Below are 14720 nucleotides of genomic sequence, written 5' to 3'. Positions count from 1 at the left end.
GTACAAACAACAACACCCGCTACAAAGCAATCTCAAGACTAAAAAGTTCGTGAGACTTAATCAGTCCAAAGTTCTTGGAATAAAGCCTAAATGTTTCTTTCTTAGGAAACACTCACTCAAAGTCCAGTGCAGTTGCCGCTTTGCTGCCCTGAGGTTTTTCTTCCAGGACACCTCGCGTCTTCAAATAACCGCATTCCAAGCACCCAACTTCTTTGCCGGTAACACGCTGGCTTCCTACGCGCTCCAGCTGCAGAACGCGTCTTCGCTCACTGGCGGTAGACACGCAGTTTTATTCTGCTTGTAGCACAAGCCTTCACCACTCAGGTGGAAATCCTCTTCATCTCCTACTTTGTCACTGAGCACAAAAGCCTTTGCCCTATGGCGGAAATGCACGCACGCTGGCGCAAAACTTCCTTCATATCATGATCACCCTTCTCCGCTGCTCGCTTAGACACCTTCGCGCTAGGTTCCAGAAAATTTTTCGGCGCGTTGCACCGCCAAGGCCGGGGAAAGGATGAAGCTTTGCGTGTACAATCCGCGACACGTGACACAGCTAGGGGGTGATTCACGCTTTCCTTCTGGATGGTTCTGGAGCCTCTCGGCGAGACGTTTCTAGTCGTTTCGGAACTCCAATAATTATTATTATCACTGTTATCATGGTTATGAGTGAAGCACCATCACATTTCTCATATATGCCACGTTCGATATGAAGCCACACGCGCTTACATATTCTCGTCAGACTATGGAAATGTACACGAGTAAATAAGTTAAACAAAAATAATGGGCAAGTGGCCTCGTTAGCTGTTCATCCGTGGAGAGCATTTCAAATTCGTTCTTCTGTTTCACGAAAATCCTCTTACTCGGAGCAACGGGGCCATCTGGCGCATCTGAAAAATGTGGCTGAATTCAAAGGTGTTATGCAATCCCGGGGAGTGCGCTAATGGAAGTCAGCGTGTTTTTGATTACAATGCATGGGAACTCCCGACATGCTTCATCTACTAGACTGTACCGCCACTTCGACTTCTCCGGACGCTGCACATATAAGAAGATTGTCACTCAAGCATCCATTCAGTGAGCACGTAAGCTGGTCGCCAGTGAGAAGGATGCCACATCCGTTCTTCTATTTGAAACAGGTGAGCAATAAGTACACATATGTCAGGTCTCGTAACCGATGTCTATACTTCAGCTTACATGCCCACATCGTTTGTGTACTTTGTTTTGCTACGCCAAAACATTCTGTGTTCTTTTTTGATGCTCTATCTGAATGTCAAGCCCAATTCAAGACCCGAAACAAAAAAGATGATCATGAACTTCTTGGTGGTCGCAAAACAATGCACAACACACAAGAAAAGTTGGAAAATGAGCCCAAGAAAGAGGAAGACTCAATGACAACTGTTAAAAAACTCGGGGTTAAAGGTGTGGAATTGGAACAAGTAGTGACGCAGTTAGACAAAAATTTAACTGTACTTGCGGAAAGGAGATGACGGAATGGTGTTGTAGAAACTCCAGAATCACTTGCACAGAGAGTGATGAACGGCTTATTTCGAGATACATTAAGAGGAAAATTATAATCCATAAAGTTCATGGAATTGGCCAACATCGTACTAACAAACCATGCACTGTTATAATAAAGCTATTCCACCACCATGCATAAGAAGGTTTCTGTCCTGGGTAACTTCTATAATTTAAAAGGAACAGTATGTCGGCCTCAGAGGATATCTCGGTCGCCACTATAGAAGAGGGAGAGAATAAAATGAGGGAAAAGCCGGGAGGTTAACCAGAAAATGGAGCATCCGGTTTGCTACCCTGCACTGGGGGAAGGCGGAATGGGGAAGAAAGATGGGAAAGAAAGCGAAGAGGGAAATAGACACGCGCAAAAAAGGGGGGGGGGGAGCTGGAGTGCCACAGTCTATACAATAGGCCGCTGCCACACAAAAAACAGTAAGGCCTTCACTGATTTTCTGTGAGCACACAAATTATGCCGTCTTTCCAGCACTGATTGTTCAGACAAAGGTCTGTCGTCAAGGCGAGCTAACGCAGCACCTAGTTGCCGTCTTTGCACGCTGTAACGAGGGCAGTGACAGAGAACGTGCTCTATAGTTTCATCGCTGCCGCAATGACCGCAAGCAGCACTGTCTTCTATGCCGATTCGGAAGGCGAAAACTTGGTGAAGGCGACACCAAGCCATAGTCGGCAAAGAGCCGTTGTCTCGAGTGGAGAGAGTCCAGACGGAGGCCGGAGTCGACGATACGTGTCCAGTCTATGCAGTCGCGTGTGCCGTAAGCACTCGGCGTTCCACAGGGATTTTAATTCTGCATTAGCGATTTTTCGGATAGTCATTGCAGCATCAGTCCTTGAAAATGGTATAGATTCTTCTTCACCATCTTCGTGTGCTGATCGAGCAGCTGCATCGGCATGTTCGTTGCCCATTATGCCGCAGTGACTTGGAAGCCACTGAAACGTGATTCTGTGTCCTTAATTCGTCGAAGAGGTGGTGAAGCAGCTCTCTAATTTCCAGCACTAGTTGTTTATGAGGTCCCCGGCGTAAGGCGAATATCAAACATTGTAGTGCTGCCTTAGAGTCTGCGAACACGCTCCATTTCTTGACTTCTTGCTGTTTAATGACATGAATTGCGCTACGTAGAGCAGCAAGTTCCGCAGCTGTCGATGATGTCTGGTGGGATAACCGAAACTTCACCGTTGTCGCTGTTGCAGGAAAGATCACTGACCCTGCAGACTCATCCACTTTAGTTGAAGCGTCAGTATATAGATGAGTATGCTCACTGTACTCCTCATATAACAAGAGAAGAGAAAATTGCTTTAGCACTGGAGACGAGAGCCGGGCTTTTGACCCTATGCCTGGAACCGTGAGTTCAACATGTGCATAGGTCATACTCCATGGGGGAGTTGAAATTCTGGATGGAGTTTGATATCCCGTAGGAATGCGTGTGCGATATGACAAGACTGTCTGGCAAAATGAGGCACGAGGTCGGGCTTCTGGCAGTGAAGCTAGATGTTGGGCAGGGGCACGAGTAAGATGCCTCACGTGTTCTCTGAGCACTTCTATCATGATATGCGTCTTGAGCGGGTAGTCATTAGCGATCTCGATTGTCTCAGCTGTTGATGAACATCGTGGTAGCCCCAGACAAACTCGCAGAGCCATAGCCTGGATGCTTTCGAGAGTCCGAATGCTGGCTCTACAGGTATTCGTCAACACAGCCAAACTGTAGCGCAAATAGCCAAGAAAAAGCGTCTTGTACAATTGCATCATTGCATGTACTGAAGTCCCCCAGGTTTTTCCTCCAAGATACTTGAATAAGTTAGCAATTTCTGTCAGCCTCTTCTTCAAGTTGGCCACATGTAGGCCCCAGCAGAGGTCTCTATCAATGTATACGCCTAGAAATCTGTGCGTCCTGACATATGGTATGACTTCGCCATCGATTGATATAGCGTATGGTCTCATTGGCTTTCGACTAAAATCAATCAATGCACATTTCGCTGGCGAGATTTTCAGACCCTGGTCCTTGAGGTACATTGATACCAACGTCACAGCTTTCTGAAGTCTTGCGCGTACCTGAGGTCTTGTCACGCCAGATGCACATACGCAGATGTCGTCAGCGTACATGGATAACTTGACCACACTTGGTAGTCGTTCTACAAGACCAATGAGAACGAGGTTGAAGAGGGTTGGACTCAAGACGCCACCTTGCGGGACTCCACGATGCGTTGAGTGTTGGGAGGTTGGACCATCTGCAGTGTTCACAAATAAGGTCCGCCCTTGTAAATAACTGCGTGTCCAACAATACAGTTGCCCGCCTAGGCCCACTGACTCAATGGCTTCGAGGATGGCGTCATGTAGAACGTTGTTGTATGATCCTTTTAGGTCAAGGAACATGGCAGCAGATAGTCGTTTACATGCCTTTTGTTGCTGGACATATGTGACGAGATCTATAACATTGTCGATCAAACATCGGTGACGGCGAAAACCAGCCATGACGTTGGGATATATCTCATAGTAATCCAGGTACCGTTCAAGCCTGGCCAAGATCATTCTCTCCTTTACCTTTCCTACGCAACATGAAAGTGCGATCGGTCGGTAAGAGGCAATGTCCAGGGGAGATTTGCCGGGCTTAAGAATCGGTACCAAGCGGCTAATCTTCCAATCTTGCGGAACGACGCCAGCTTGCCAGGAATCGTTGAAGATGTTAAAAAGTGCTTCTCGTGCCCGTTTACCAAGGTTGCACAGCATCCTGTACGAAATGTCATCCGGGCCAGTCGACGACGACTTCTTACATAAGACGAGCGCCGCATCGCGCTCCTGTGATGTAAACGGTAGATTCATGCGCGGGTCCCGTGAGTGAGGGATATGATTCACTGTATGTTGGCTTGTGTACCTTGTCTAGCCCACGGTCATAGCGCAGAAATCTTCTGCTACCTCAATTTCGTGTCGGCGATGAAAAAGTGTAAGGGCTTTGAAGGGAAAGCGCTGCTCTGGAACAGAACGTAGGCCTCGCACAATTCTCCATATCTGAGGTAGTGGTTTATGAGGATCTAGCGACGCACAAAATTTCCTCCATCGTTGGGTGTCTAATTTGTCGAGGCGCCGTTGTATCTTCTTTTGGATGCGCCGGGCTGTTCGTAGATCGTCTGTGGAATTGGTGCGTCGGTATCGTCTTTCGGCACGACGGAGGATCGCACGAAGTCGCTCCAGCTCGAGGTCCAATTCAGAGTACTTCTAAGAGCATACTATTGTGCGCATAGCCGCATGTGCAGTTTCCTTAATTGCTTGCTGAAGACCATTGGACAGGCCTTCTTCACAAGCATCCTCAAGTTGAGTTTTGAACACACTCCAATCTATTCTTTGTGTTGTGGTAGAGGAGTACGTGTTCGAAATACCTTTAATCTTCAGGTAAGTGGGGATGTGGTCGCTTCCGTGTGTTTCAATGTACAAAAACCACTTTACCCGTGTAGCAAATCGGCGCAAAACAAAGGACAAATCAAGGCAGCTGCTATAAGTAGTGCATCGCAAAAACGTAGGACTGGCGTCATTCAGAAGGACGAACTATGACTAGAAACCAATGATGCTAGACGTCGTCCCGTTGAATTAAGCCTTGAGCTTCCCCAGATGGGATGATGCACATTGAAATCCCCGGTGATAACCCATGGACCCGGATATGCCATTAATATGCCGTCTAGTTTGTTGGCGTCGTATTGACTTGATGGGGATATTACACACCTAGAAGTGCGAATGTCACCTTTCCTTTTTTAACAGACAAGCACACATACTGATTGCCGTCGTGAGGTTGCACTGGCTGGACGACGTCAGTAAGCTCCCGGCGAATAAATACAACAACCTTGCTACTTTCGATGTCACTTGAGGAGAAAAATGACTCGTAGCCGGATAGTCTGATTGGGTGCGATAATTTCGGTTCACATATAATCATGATAGGAAATCGGTACAGATGAACGAACTGGCGAAAATCAGATATGCGAGATCTCAGACCTCTTGCGTTCCACTGAAAAATCGACGCTTCTCTGACCTCCTGTCGAAACGTCTTGTGATTGTCGGCCATGGCTTTACTGGCTCAACGCGTCCAGCACCTGTAGGCCGCTCCTAGCCGTTGGCGTATTGATGCTTGTCAGAAGACTTCTGATGACACTCACAATGGATCGCAGCATAGGAATAATTTGACGATCTGCTGTTGGAGCCTCGTCATCAGCAGCATTGGCTTTCACTGGGAGCAGGGAGCGGGAAGGCTGCTCGGAAGGCCATGCGTTCGCAAGCACCGGCCAGTCTTCAGGGGAGACAGGCTTCGCCGGTGGAGGTATTCTTGTACTCTCTGGCTTTCTACTGGATGTTGATGGTGGTGTAGACCGAAGTGGTGCATGAATATCACCATGACTGGAGCGCTTCCGTCGGTGGCGACGTCGACGCCGTATTTTCTGTGAAGCTTCTCTATGGGTGGAGTTATCCCTAACCATTTCTTCCAGGATACCCATTTTTTTCTTGAGTCTTGGGCATTCCTTAAACGTGGCTTCATGCGTACCTCGACAATTGCCACACCCATAAGTTGTTGCACAACAGGTGTCTACCGTGTGCTCCTCCGCGCACCGGGGGCTTACGGTAGAGTTCGCACAGATGCCCTTGACATGGCCGATCTTGAAACACTTGTGGCACTGAAGCGGCTTTGGGACGAAATGTCGTACCACATGCCGGAAATGTCCCACCTTGACGTGCGTAGGGATTGAGTCGCCCTTAAGGACTATCTTAACGCAGCGGCTGTTCCCGAGTTGGCTTATATGCTCCATTATCACTCCTTCGTACGCCGGTTTTATCAGAATGGGTAGATCCGTGTTTGGGATTGCCAAGTCAATGTCGTAAATGACATCTGCAGTGCAGGTCCCAGTCATCGGTACGACCGCTCGTACTTTGACATCTCCAAACTCTGTCATCATTCGAAGCTTCTCCAGCGTGTTTGCATGTGTTGTGTCGACAGCTAAAACGTTCTTACGTGTGTGTAGTCGGACCTCTTTGATTTCATTTTGTGCTATTCCCTCAAGAACAGTGGAGATAGCTTGCCTGTTCAATTTGCGAAGGCTGACGGAAGGATCCACGGGCATGAAGAGAATGGTATGCGGCCAGCGTTCACTCCTTGCCTTCACGGTTTACGTGCTTGCTGGTGATGACGTCTTGATGAGCCTCCTTTTGGCCTTGCGGCTCATCACAGACACGAAGCTGCCATCTGATGAGTCATCGCCGTCGACTGAGTAGATGTCTGTGTCTTCAGTGGAGCTGCACCAAGAGCCTCGTTTCCTTGTGGAGCTTACGAATGTAATGAAGCCACTATAGAAAAGTTTCAAAGTGCCTCTGAGATAGCACGATTGATATCTAGTCAGATGTAACAATAGTGAAATTCATCCTGGGTAAAAGAAAAGCTGGCTGTGAATTGTACGACTGCGATGGAACTGAAATTATACAAGTACAGAGCGATCAGTGCCGCGAAAACAAGCGGATGATGGACCGTCAGTCTCACGCGGGCACAGGATCTGCGTAATGAAAAAAAAGTGTTTTCCAATCTCAACCTAAATGCGCGAAGTATAATAAACAAAACAGCTGACCTATAAAGCATTGTTATCACCCCCAGTCTTCAAGTAACAACTGTTATGAAAACATTACTTGATGGTTACATATATGTGACTGGGAAATGGTACCGCATGGATACCTAATTTACCGAAAGGACCAGGATTCCCACGGTGACGGTGTTGCTATCCTGCACATTAATTCTTTACCCGTTACTACACTACCGCATATCGACCATATTGAGTGCATATTGGTAAAAGTTCACTTTAACGAATTCTGTTTGGTATTTTCGGAACTTTATAGCCCGCCTAACAGTTAAACCTGGCTGAGTGATAGGATTAGTGACGGCGAAGTTGTTCCACGTGGCTATCAGATATTTCGGTGTGATCGTGGCTCCCGTGGTGGGGGCGTTGCCGTTATAGCTAAAACCAATATCGAGATCTCGGTTTTGCCTGGGATCTCTAATCATGAAAGCTTGTTTTTAAACGTATCTTTTTGTGACTTAAAATTCTTGCTTTGTGCTGCTTATCGATCGCCTGATGCAACCGACTCGTTTCTTTGCAAATTGTACGATTATCTTTTGCCCTACCGTGGTCACCCGGTTATTGTAACAGGCAATTTTAATCTGCCGAGTTTTGACTGGAATCGACCTACTTATGGAGAGAGTGACCCATGTGATACTCTCTTAGACATGATGTTGGCTATAAGTTTAAAACAGTTAGTTTTGGAACCTACCCGTCTTGACGCCATTCTAGATTTATTTTTTGTTAGTGACGTATTTTCTAGTGGTGTAGTAAATGTAGATCCTGGTATTTCCGACCACCGGCTCTTATCGTTTTATTGTTCTTCTACCGGGTTTGGCAGTGTTGAAGACCAACCGGTCAACCATGTCAAAAATTTTGACCGTGCCGATCACGCTTCTATCATTGATTACTTAGAGTTAAAATTTGATATCCAAACTAGCAATGATGTGCACACGTTGTGGACGCACTTCAAGGAAACAATAAAATACTGCATCGAGCATTTTGTACCCTTAAGGAAGGTTAGAAATAAGCGTTACAATGAATGGATTACCCGAGATATCATTCAGACCAAGCGTAAGATTAAACGTCTTAGGAGAAACAGGAGTCTAGGGGAGCAACATTTACAAAGCTTGAAGCAGTCTTTGGAATGTAAGGTTAAATCAGCGAAAGCTCATTATTTTACCGTAACACTTCCTGAGTTCATTAAAAATGACCCCTCTAAGTTTTGGCGGTTTTTGGGTGAATGGAAAAATATTCTGAAAGAAATAGCTGTAAATGGTAAAATTGTAAGAGACGACAAAGAAATAGCTCAATCATTCAATCATTACTTTCAATCAGTCTTTTCACCAGGCGGATCAGTTCCTAAACGCCCAACAGATTATTCAAATATACCTGTTATTTCGGATCTCGGAATACTGGCATTATTACGAAAGCTTGATCCTAGAAAAAGTCCCGGCCCCGATGATCTTCCTAATGGGTTCTTGAAACGGTATGCTGATCAGCTATCTGCCTTTTTAACTAACATTTTCCAGATCTCTCTCACATCAGGTGAAGTCCCGTATGATTTTTTGGTTGCTAGGGTCAAACCACTGTTTAAAACGGGAGACAAACTTTCAATTTCTAACTATAGACCCATTTCCATCACAAGTAGCTGTTGTAAAATGTTGGAGCATGTTATTGTAGGGTTCAATCATGAAGTTTTGGCTGAAAGGAACATTTTGTCGCCCTATCAACACGGTTTTAGAAAAAATATGTCCACTGTTACGCAATTGCTCACTACTGTTCATCACTTCTCTGCGGTATTGGACGAGTCTGGACAAGTTGATGTGGTTTTCCTCGACTTTAGCAAGGCCTTTGACAAAGTGCCACACGAAAAGCTTTTGTATAAACTTGAACACATTGGCCTTCCTGATTGCCTTTTGAACTGGATAAGAGCTTATTTAAATAACAGAAAAGAGTATGCTGATATTAATGGTTGTTTCTCTAATTTTCTTGCTGTTACCTCTGGGGTACCCCAGGGCAGCGTGCTGGGACCGTTGTTGTTTCTTCTTTATATAAATGATTTAGCCCACGTAGTTCCCGAAACTGTCTCCATCAGGCTGTTTGCCGATGATTGTGTTGTTTTTAGAGAAATTCGCTCACCTGATGACTGTGAAGTTTTGCAGGAATCCCTTGTTGCAATAGAGAGTTGGTGTGAGCAGTGGGGAATGATATTGAATGCTGGAAAATGTGCATTTCTACGAATAACGCGCAAAAAACATTTCTTCAACTCCCAGTACTTCTTGCAGAACACTTGTATTGCAGATGTTGGGGAGTACAAGTACTTGGGCCTCACTTTGCACTCTAATTTATCTTGGTCATCCCACGTAAAACGTATTTGTTCTGCTGCATTTACCAAGTTGTGTTTTTTGAGACGAAAATTAAGGCATTCTCCAAGTCACGTTAAGCTTTTAGCCTATGAAACTTTTGTTAGAGCTAAACTCGAATATGCTTCCGTGATATGGGATCCGCACGTGAAAAAAGATATCTACATTCTTGAGCTCGTTCAGAGAAAAGCGGTGCGTTTCATTTTTAACAAATATGGGCGTTACCATTCTCCGTCGAAGCTCATGACTGACAATGGCATTCAAACCCTAGCAGTTCATAGACGCTTGGCCCGTTTACTCTTCCTCAATAATATTGCTACTTCTAAGGTGAAAATAACTCCGTCAACTATGATTAAACCGCTAAGCACAAGAAGGACCCATCACACGCATGCTCATTCCTTTCAGCGTATCTTCGCCAAAACTAATCAGTTTAAGCACAGCTTCTTCCCACGTACGATTTCCGAATGGAATGTGCTCCCGGAAGCAGTGATACAAGCTAAAACTTTTTCCCAAGCGCTCCAGGAAAGCATCTGTGGCTAAGTATATGCATTGTATGGTGTGCTATGCCTTGACCAATCTGTCTTGTACTCCTTTTTATTGTTATTTTTTTTATTCTTTGTATGCATGTGTAACAGTGTTATGTGTATTGCCAATTGCCCCTCCTGCTTGGGCCACAAACTGGCCTGCAGTATTCGCAATAAATAAATAAAAAAATAAATAAATACGGCACATTTCTTGATGTACCTAACGTGTTCGCGTGGGAGAACCACACTGCATTGTTCTAACTGGTGATTTTAACGTACAATTAGTTAACTAGGATAGTCATTTTCTGAAGCACGTTTTGTTTCCGCAGACCTTTCGTTGATATTGTTAAAGTACGTGGCTTAACAGAATAAGTATAGGAGTGCCCACAAAGATACAAGGTAATAGCCAATAAATTTTGGTCTTTTCGTTATTAGTAACAGTGTTCTTGATTGCTACCCGAAAGTCGCCATATTCAAAGGTATCTCGGAACACGAACTGTTTTGCTTAAATCGCGAACTGAAATTTCGTTCGAGACTGGAAAACAAAAAAAAAAAAGAATTGTTCTGGTGTTTGCACACGTCACTATATTAGATGCTCTGTATAGTTATTTTTCCTCATTTCAATCATTTTGCGGATTGGATGCAACTTCTGTTGAACATATGTGGTGCTTTTTTTAAAAATCTTGTGCGCACTTGTGCAAAAAACTTTGTTCCACAGAAACGTAAGTTGCAGGGTACAAAACACATGGGCGGCGAAAGAGATTGCACATCACCGACGTAAGTTCAATAAGGCAAAAAACAGGATCCGTGTCCTGGTGGCTCAGATAATATATCGGGGATACGCAAGCAATCAAATGGCTGAAATATGTCAATAAAGAGGCTAAAGATTTTTAAGAACACACTCGCCTGAAAAACTTTTTTATAAATTCACCAGAAAAATTTCGACGACACATTTCACCAAGAATTAAATCTCTGCTTGCTCTCATGGTCAATGGTATCCCTATGACAGCCGGCATAGTAATTGCTGAAGCTTTAAAAGCTCATTTTGGTTCTGTGTGTCTTGCTGACGATGGCTGCACACCTACATTTAAGAATTTTGATAACTTGGAACCCATTGAAAGTGTGTTTATGCATCAGAAGAAGGTATACTTACGCTGTTGATAAAAATGGATGAATAGAACTCGCCAGGCATATAGATGGTATACCAAATAGATTTCCAAAACGTTATGTGGTATGTTTCTAAATACATTTGTGTCTGTTATTCAGAAAACTCGGTCTCAATCCAAACTTTCCGGAGACAAGAAATACACAAAACTCACACCTCTCTCTACAACAAGCGCACTGTGAAATGCGCCTTCCTGCAGGCAAATTCCTTTAGTATGTACATGCGCGAATCTCCTAGAGTACCTAATTTTCAATCAAGTATCAATGCTTCTTCAAATTGAATGCCTAATTGGTTTCTTTAAGCATGGTATTCGCCGTGGTTGCTCTACAATTACTCATCTCAGCTTGTCGAAGCGGTCCATGACATCGCAGTAGCCCTGGACAGGCATAATCAAGCTGACATATTTCTAGACTTCCAAATATTAATGAGAACTTGCACAGAATATTGTCTGGGAAATGATAGGGGGTGTCATTAGAAGTAGTAGTAATAAGGTAGCAAATCGGGCTAGTTAAAACATACTCATCACAATCAGCGCTGACCGTGATAAGAAGTTGTAAGTAAATGTGACGAAAAAAAGTGGATGAGAAGATAACTTCCAAGAATAAAGCGTCCTAAATACCTCTAATCTGCAGTGGCGGTCATTCCCCATCCACTTTACAGGGCATACGTAGATATGCATTTAAATGGGCGAGCGTCAATCAACAGCACCTGTTCCCAATATGGCAAACTCTTTTTTGCCTGTTTGGCGCCACATAGTACGTTATCATAATAAAAGGTGGCAGCTGACCAATAAACCTGCGCATACCACGTCAAGGCATCAAGTCTGCCAGATTTATAGCCTCACTATAGATGAAGCGAAGTGCATTTTTCGTGTCTAGTTTTTTTTTTTTTTTTGCTAGAAATAAAATTTCTTACGATGACAACTAACCTATAATAATGCCAGGGAAAATATAGGGGCTGTTATTAGAAATCCATGAATTGCAAATGTGAAGAAAAAAGTGAATGAAAAGATACCTTGCCAACGGCAGGATCCAAACCTGGGACCTTCTAATAACCAAAAAACACTAGCCTTTAAATTTGCATTGTTCTTCCGTTATAGCGAGGGCCTTGTTCTGGCACACTTGATGTCTGAATGTGATATTTTATAAATAAATAAATAAATAAAATATCACGTACTCCGTGGCGCCAAACAGCCTGAAAAGAGTGCTCCACACTTGCTATAATGACAACAGGTGGCGCTCACTGACGCTCCCACTTTTAAATGCGCACACATATTCTATAAAATGAATGGGAGGCAAATCACCACCGTAGCTGAGTGGTAGAGCATCGGACGCGTCATTCGAAGGTCGATGGCTTGGGTCTTCCCATTATCTTTTCGCCCACTTTTTTTTCTTGCAATTTACATGACAATTTTAATAGCATCCTCTATAACTTACCTGACATTATTGTCTGCGAGTTCTTCTTAATAGAATGGCTAACGCTGAAAATTGGCTCTTAAATTTACACTTTCTTTTATTCATAACGAGGGTCTGGTTCTGGCCTACTTCATGCCCGGAGGTGGTATGCGAGAAATTTTGGTCAGCAGCCATCTCGTAATTTTGCATGAGAATAGGGATTGCCATTGAATCTCTTTTTTAGCATAGTTTTCACAGAATGCAGAGGAGAAAACGCCACCCGCATCTTCCCACGGGGGGAACTCGAGTACATGCGTCGCAGAATGGCGCGCGTATCGCGTGAATGTTGCGTAATTGGGTATGGTTTGTGAATGCCTAATTGTTAATTCGTCTTTATTACTCTTATTTACTGAATGAATGACACGCATTGCGTTCAACGTGTGGTGGGACGCTGATGTGCGATTCAGTGCCTACATATACAAGGCGGCGAGTGAACGGCTGTGCAGCTTGAGAAGTCGCTTTTTACTAGCAGACGCTGCCTGCGTCGGCCTTGCGAGGCGAGAAGGGGGAGCAAACAGTTGGCACGAGACGCAAGCATGCGGCATCATAAGCGAAGAGCGAGCATGCGCATTGGGGGTGTGGACATCGCTGCCGACGCACGACGCGTGAAATCATTCGAATAATAACTGCTCCCCATTAAAAAAAAATTTGCATATGCGACGCAATGAATCAAGTGACGCCATTTCTTGTGCGCGAACGCGAAATGTAATCGCAAGTTACTATTTATAGGTCCCTGATCGCTATAGACTCGCTTCTAGGCGATCACTCGCGAGTCCTCCACGAGTGCGCTTCAAGTCAACGCCAGCTAATCTAATACCGACTCATGACTAGATAGTGATGTTTGGGTGTACTACCGTTCACTTTCCCTCGTATTACAAAAGAAAATTTATTCGTAACATTTATTCGATGCTCGTGGCATATTCCGCAGATCGATTAAAGCAAGCAACCAACAGCGCATACCTGTAATATCTGCACAGTTGCTAATTGGTTTTACATAAAAGCTGGATCTTTAGCGTGCACAATGCTTGTGTCCTTCAGTTTCAACAGGAAGAAATGAGAACTAGTCACACCAAAACTATAACATTTCAGTTTCATTTATTGGTCACAAAAATCAAATTACACTGCACACGATGGATTACCAATAAGCACAAAAAAGTCTGCGGACACTATTTGCGTCATGTCCTTTTTTTTGGGCCTTATGCTCCGATAAATTGCCCCTACGTATGCGAATGCAGGCATGCGAATTGTAGCTTGATAGATAACTTGGCGATCTGCTATGCTATCCTTCGTCATTCTTCTGAGAAGTGTGATGTCCGCTAAACTATTGCGAGGAATGTTGTGCAAATTGTTCATGCCGTGCCTGATGACGATGTGGAAATGTGCCTCAAGTGGGTATGCGCCACAGTTCGGTGACCAAGAAGAAGATTTTGTAGTGGGTTGGAGCAATGGGTGACCCACTCGTTCCACTCTTCGCATTGCACCACGCGTGGTTGTTGGTTTGGTGTTCTAAAACGCTTTTTTGCTCATAATAACGCGATTCCTTTCCTGACATCAAGCCTGCAAGTTTGCCAGCATGTCCCAAGCACCGGCGTAGCTTAGTGGTAGAATACTGGACTGGCCCCCAGTGTACCCAGGTTCAAGCCCACCTGTGTCATCGGTACTTGGTTTTTTCGCTGATTTTGCGCGATTTGGTTATGAACACCGGCGGTGGTGGCGGCGGACAACTACGGCGCTGCGCGAGGCGCGAGTTGTGATCTCATAACAGCTTTCTCTGTAATAACACGAATAATAGTAGGCACGTACTGCATGCTCAAGAAGGAAACCAGGCTGCCGGGATACTGATGGATGCATGTCGAGCGAGTACCGTATTCCGAGCTTTTGCCCATCGTTTGCTTCATCGCAGACGATATATGCGTGCGTGCCTTTTCATGTAGTGCAAGGTCTGCACTGAGTATAGTGTGGGTAGAGGGTGGTAGAGAAATATGTTTCGTAATTTAAAAAAAAATGTCATAAACGCTTTGTTCATTACACCTACAAAATATTTTTGTGGGAACAAAATCTCATTTGCAAAGCATAGTGGTTGCTTCAACTTTGAAACAAACTTAGT

Source organism: Rhipicephalus microplus, chromosome X (genome assembly GCF_043290135.1).
Source record: "Rhipicephalus microplus isolate Deutch F79 chromosome X, USDA_Rmic, whole genome shotgun sequence".
In the NCBI taxonomy this organism is placed as follows: Eukaryota; Metazoa; Arthropoda; class Arachnida; order Ixodida; family Ixodidae; genus Rhipicephalus; species Rhipicephalus microplus.
Note: the sequence above shows the minus strand (reverse complement) of the source record.